This window comes from Hirundo rustica, chromosome 3 (genome assembly GCF_015227805.2).
Source record: "Hirundo rustica isolate bHirRus1 chromosome 3, bHirRus1.pri.v3, whole genome shotgun sequence".
In the NCBI taxonomy this organism is placed as follows: Eukaryota; Metazoa; Chordata; class Aves; order Passeriformes; family Hirundinidae; genus Hirundo; species Hirundo rustica.
Genome location: NC_053452.1, coordinates 74,166,171 through 74,172,682, shown reverse-complemented (window position 1 = coordinate 74,172,682; position 6,512 = coordinate 74,166,171). Strand labels below are relative to the sequence as shown.

At 37.8% G+C, this 6,512-nt stretch overlaps 1 long non-coding RNA gene across 1 annotated transcript; it reads right to left on the bottom strand.

The window, feature by feature from the left end:
- Nucleotides 1–2,889: 2,889 nt before the first annotated feature.
- LOC120750943 (uncharacterized) lies at nt 2,890–4,607 on the bottom strand. The gene is made up of 3 exons (XR_005700212.2): nt 4,471–4,607; nt 3,654–3,803; nt 2,890–3,503 (listed from the first exon to the last, which is right to left on the bottom strand). It is a non-coding gene; the product is annotated as an uncharacterized LOC120750943 (long non-coding RNA).
- Nucleotides 4,608–6,512: the final 1,905 nt, after the last annotated feature.

Genomic DNA, 6,512 nt, shown 5'->3' with positions numbered 1-6,512 from the left:
CAGTGTTCCACTTCAGTTCCCTGAGAAACTTCAGCCTAGATGGTATTCTCAGATGAAGAGACGGAACTAAGCTGTAAGGCTGTAGAGTTTCATTGATACTTTCCTAAAAAGAACAGAAAGAGGAGGAGGCTGTGGGTGTATTTTCTAAAATACCTTGTAACAGAATATTTTCTGAGGAAAGTAGGAGGCCCAAGTTCAGACTTCCTTTTCTGCCCAGATTAATTCAAACTGACATCTCCAATGAATTTACCCTAGTTAGCCAGATTTTGAGCAGAGAAGTCATGAAATTGAAGCCTGAATACTTTACCTATAGAATCAACAGTGAGAAGCAGGGGTTGCAGTGCTGAGTGATATAAAACCACAGTCTGGTCATCCTTTTTATCATAGGAGGAAGAGTCAGTAGCAGAGGGTCTACCATTCCAGAAAAGAGGTGCCCAATAAAATTGACTGGAAGTAAAATTTAGATTATTCACAAAGGCTTAACCTCAATGCACAGAGAGAAGCAGTAACTTCAGGAATAAAATTATTTAAGGACAGACCACCAGGCCTGTAAATCAAAATATGTGTGTTTCCAAAAGAGAACGAGCAAGCTGTATGTTATTTGGGATTTTGGAGGACTGCCTTCCTAGGTTTGAATATGTGAAAATTCAAATTTTCTGTAGAAGCTTATATGCAGAGTACAGACAGCAGAAGTGGTAATTTAAATACTTCTTAAGAAGCTAGACAAAATACTGGCCTATTGAGCAGTGCTATATTTCATCTCCCTTTTCACAGTTCTAAAGCATAGCTTTTCCACAAAGTTCAGAGTGTTTTCAACTGTTTTCTTTCTAATGGGCCAGTATTTTATTGAAATATTCAGTCTGGCTGATGTTGATCAGGACTCTGCTCTGTACATTATGTAAGAGAAATCAGTATTGTTTTTCTAGGGTGGGTCTTTGTCAGCTTTTCCTGAATTCCTGAAACTGTGTTGCTTCTGGTAATGGCTCCCTTGAGCTGTTTTCTAGACTCTCTGAGCACAATAGTTAAATAGTACTTAGGTAACTCTTCTACCATCAAAGTGCCTTTCATTGGTGTGTTGATTTACTTGATTGATCCAGAGATATGTTGTTAAAAAAAAAATTAATGATTTTGAGAAAAATGTGGCTTCCACGTGTTTTGATTTGTTGAATTGGACTCACTGCTTTAATTAGATATTTGACAAAAAAAAAATCTCAGTGTTGCTTATGGAGTTACAAACATTACCATGCCGTTATTTTACAGAACGTTTATATAGACAGCTTTCTATCATCCCTGTTCAACAGGAGAAAAATTGAATTTTTACCATCAAATCCTCAGTGGTGCTAGATTGCAACCTACATTGTATTTACTTGAGTGATATTGATCTTTTAGTTTCTATTTCATTAGCTAGAACTCCTTATTCATGGAAGCTCTGAACTTTATGACAAGCCTAATTTAGAACCCATTGACTTGTTATTATTTTGTGAGCAACAATCTTTTTGCTATTTTTAAGATACTCCAAAGTGAGACAGAGAAGGAAAAACATTAACAATCACAGCAACAGATCTTAGTAACATAAAAGCAAAGTCTTTCAATGCATAATCATCCATTTGTCATCTACAACGCCACTGGAGATTCATGTTAATTATGCTCATTCATCTGAACCAGCCACAGGGGAAGTTCTCTAAACAGCTTAAGGCAGTCTGGCTACTGAAGACATTGCTTTTACTGCTCTCTGCACATTGTGCTGTTCACTTAACTTGCTGCTATTTGAGCAGTCAACTAACACCTGCAAAATCAAATGGTAAACTGAAGGTAGTAGCATATATATGTATCTATATAAAGTATATATACTTCAAAAATGTCGGGATCTTCAGGTGTTTAAATTTGCAAGGTCTGAGGTAGAAATAATCTGTAATTTTAAATAAATACTTACTTCCATATAGAAACAAACATTAAAGGAGTTTTAAAGCTGTAGTGTCAAATGCCCAGAACTTTGCAAGCAACAGATTTCTAATTCTCAATTTCTCCCCACTGACTAAAGCAAAAGAAGGTATAATCATTTATTATCATGCTATATTTTCCTTCATAAAAGTCTGTGCTCACATTAGTATTTAGTATGACCATTATTTTTTATATGGACAAAACTATACCTTCTTTCTCGTTTAAATGAATAAACTATTTTCCTGAAATTTTATTTATAATTCTCAACATAATTACATATATCCATGCTATGGCACATCATCCTCACACCTAGTAAAGCTGTAGCCAAATCAATGTAAGTCTTGAGGAAAAAGAACAAAACCTCTGAACAATCTCTATAATTAGATCTAGATTCAATGACTATGTGAATACTTAGAGATTTGTGATAAAATACACTTACAATTGAACCGTCAGTTGTTCTTTTCTTCTGTTTGTGATGCATATGTTAGTCAGAAAGCAAGATGTAAATAAATTGCAAAGAGTAACTCCTGAATCATCTTGCTACAACAAATACAAGTTTAATGCTGCAAGAAAGGTTACCAAATCCACATTTGTCTTGTTACAAAATATAATATTCAAAGGAGTCACATCATATAAGACAAATTAATTCAAACTGGCTCGTCCGAGAAAATCTACCAGCGCCTAAACTACGGTAAACGACGACTTACAATGCTGACAAAAAAAAAAAAAAAAAAAAAAATCATGGTTTGGCTTTTGATATTGAGAATAGTCAATACAATATTGATTGCACTTAAAGAAGTAGTAAAAAAATATATTGTCCAAAGAAAAATATGTCTTAAACTATTTTTTCACATCCCTGACAGATTGTCTTTGATCTTCCTGATAAAACTGTCCTCACATTAGAGCTGACATCTTGCCTTGCAAATCAAGGACATAATCCACTACAGAAAGTGCCTTTTCTGGCTCTTGAAAGACAGTTGTGAAAAAGAAATGCTGCAGAACTGTTACTGAATCAGATGGTGTGCCAGAAGAGAAACCCTCAATATTATGTGAGACAACAGGTAAACCAGACACCTGGAGACAGGGCAGATACATGCCTAGGCAGACAGATCCCTGTCTGTCCCAAGCTTTGTGCTCTGGGACTGAGAACTCTGCTCTTTTCTGAAAACAGCATCTATGTGAGGGTGCCAGACCACTGACTCCAGTGCCAGCAAAAAGCAGATGGCATCTTCACAAGATAGAGCCACAATCTTACAGCCAAGCCCAAGGATAAATACAATCAGTTTATGGATCATGAATGGATTGGTAAAAGGCAATCCTGGGCCATGCAGAGAGTGTGCTCTGGGCAAAGTCAAATGTCTCTTCAGATATTATAATTTCTCTGTAGATATTTTGTCCAAAAGAAAACATCTCTGCTTTTCTCTTTAGTGCGTAATTCTCCCTAATTTTTTCACTGGGTGTTGTGCTTTAAGCACGGCTGGAAGCTGAGCCCTACATATTGCTTGCTCACTCCTCCCACATTGTGATAGGAGTGGGAATTGGAAGAGTAGAAGTGAGAAAACCTGTGGGTTGAGATAAAGATAGATTAATAGATGAAGAAAAGTCTGCACTCACAACCAAAGCACAACTCAGAACCCATTCACCACTTCCTATGGCAGGCAGGTGTTCAGCTATCTGCAGGAAAGCAGGGCTCCATCACAAGTCACAGTTACCTGGAAAGACAGACACTGGAGTCTGAATGTTCCCCTTTCTTCCCTCTTACTCCAGGTTTGATTGCTGAGCATGACACCATATGGGCTGGACATCCCTTTGGTCGGATGGGGGTCACCTCTCCCAGCTGCTTGTGCATGCCAGCTCCCTCACTGGTGGGGTGGGGTGAGAGAGATCAAAGGCCTTGACTCTGTACGAGCCCTGCTCAGCTACAACAAATGCATCCCTGTGTTATCTACACTGTTTCCAGCCCAAACCCAAAATGTGGTCCTACATTGGCTACTATGAAGGGATCTAATGCAGCCCAGGCTAAAGCCAGTATACTGGGTAATGCCTTCTGTCCTCCTGGGTCACCCAGCCAGGTCTGTGCTACTTGCTACCTTTATGCAGATGAGGAATAAAGACAGGACTTCAGTGTTTTGTAACAGCTCTGTGAGATATCACAGATACATGGCAAACCATGCCTCATGTCAACAACATTCGAATAAATTTAGGACTCTGCATCCCTGCTTTTCATGGAGCTAGTGAGCAATTTGAAACTTGAGATAACATATCCTATATATATAACATGTTCCTGAGAGCTTTTTAGTGAAGACTGTGACAGAGAATTTAGTTCTTTGGGTATAGTACTAGAATATATAAAATAATGCAATAACTGCGGAGACAATAATTGAGAATGGTGGATTTTTCCCTATAGCCTAATCCAAAACTGAAAAATTAAACCACAGAAATTATAGCTGTTTCCAGCTTAAATTAAAAATATGTTTAATCTTGATTTTTCTTAAATATCAAACCATAGCAAATTGTTTTCCAACTGACCTCTTCAACATAAATGTCCTTCAGAAAAAAGGGGATCCCACTGTTCAAACAGACCAAAACAAACATCACAGCATATTTCCCATTCTGCAGAATATGGAAGTGCATTCTGTTCAAGTTTCGAGGTGCTGGCTTTTGTGGGAAGAGACACGAGGCAGCCCCATGTGAGACAAAACTGCTTCCAGCTGGCTCAAATGGATCCCTCACAGGACACAGCTGAGCCTGTCTCCAAAATGGGTGGCACCTCTGGGAATGTAAGAAAGTGCAGGGGAAAAGACCAAGACCTACAGGCAGGGGGAGAGAGGAGGGGGAAGGAGTGAGAAACAGCAAAGGGAACACCAAAGCTGGAGGAGAAGAGAGGAAGAGGAGAGGAAAGAGGAGGGGACAGAGGGGAATCACACCACCATAACACCCCTGCACACTCTTTGCCTCATGGAGGGGCTGAGTGTAAAATGCAGCAATAACATAGGGGAAGAGTGAAGTTGACCTTGAAAGAGGGATAGGAAAGGTGTTTTCCCAAAGTGTGTAAATGTTTGTTTCCCTTCTTTTTTCCAATATCTGAAACAGTAATTATATGTATATGTTACATATATACATTAATTTGCAGTAAATTAAGTTAATTTTCCTCCAAATCAATCTGTTTTTCCTGTAATGGTGCTTGGTAAGCAATGTTTGCCCATAGTTCAGCCCATGAGTTCTCTCATTCCTACTCTTTCTTTACCACACTCTGTCCTCCTGAAGCAGAGGAGAGAGCAAGCAGATGGGTGAGAATTTAGCTGCCACATGGGGCCGACTCACCACAAGATGTCTACATAAAGTAGTGTAAAAAAAATGTTGTATTAGCATGTAAAAGAAAAGTGTGGACAAAGCACTGACATTGATGTGAAAAATTAGTGGGTGAATAAGCTCTGGAAAGCCCCTGCCTGCTGGCATGCACAGAATCAAATACCTGGATGCCAGATGTCTGTGTCACTGTGGACTCCATCTGCAGCACATGCTTTCGTGCCATATGCTACTTTATATCAAATGGTGGAATGATTGCATAATAAATTTATTGAAAAACAGCTCTGTTCCCTCTCACTGTTCTTTATTCTCCCATCTCTTTCTGTCACTTTTGAAAAATAAGTTCTGTAAGACAGACAACTATCTTTCTAGACACTGTGTTTACCCTTTTTGTCCAAAAGAGAATCACTGAACTGTTGGGGTCTGCAGAGTTAATGCCCAGACATTAGTGACTAATTAGTCTGGTAATTCACTGTTGTACAAGTGCATGGTATTTCTTCTTAAGGGACTACCATTAATGTTATAATTACAGTTTCACATATTTTAATTTTACAGGATATAGAAAAAATATGTATTACTTTGTAGATCTTTTAGTTTGTTTGATTTAAGTGTGGGTTTGTTTTTGTTTTTGTTTTTTTTTTTTTGCAAGATTGTGGAAACTGGCAATGCAAAATTTCATATTTTGCATTAGTTAAATTGAGTTAAATTGAGGGGTTTTTTTGTTTTCTTATGACTCTTCTCAGAACTTGATTATCTCTTTATTGCAGAGACAAATTATCTGTTAAAAAAGGATATTTGTAAACTGCATCTAGATAATGGTTTCTCTCCCCGTCAAGATTCATATTTTTATTGACATTCAGTCATGAGGTCCCCTGTTTCTCTCTCTGTACCTTACTGTCTTGTAGAAATAGCTAAATTGAATCTACATAAAGTTTGCTTTATCTTAATCAGAAGCTGGCATTTAGGTCTAGTTTTTGTCTTTCATAAAACATCACAATATTTTTGGAACTTTGATTCTCATTCATCCATTTTATAAACCAACAGATCTCATTCAAATAAGTACACATATAGTGCAATAAAAACAGTGTAAGTGAGAAGATAACCCAGCTGCTGGCTTTTTACTTCTGTTGTTAGTTTGGCTAGACATTTAAGGAATGTAGCAAGGAATGAAATCTGTCTTTCCTTACCATTCTTCAGAACTTTCTTTGGATAAGAGTTGCAGGACACAGTAATTCTGTATTCTGTCAAATTGCATGGCAGTT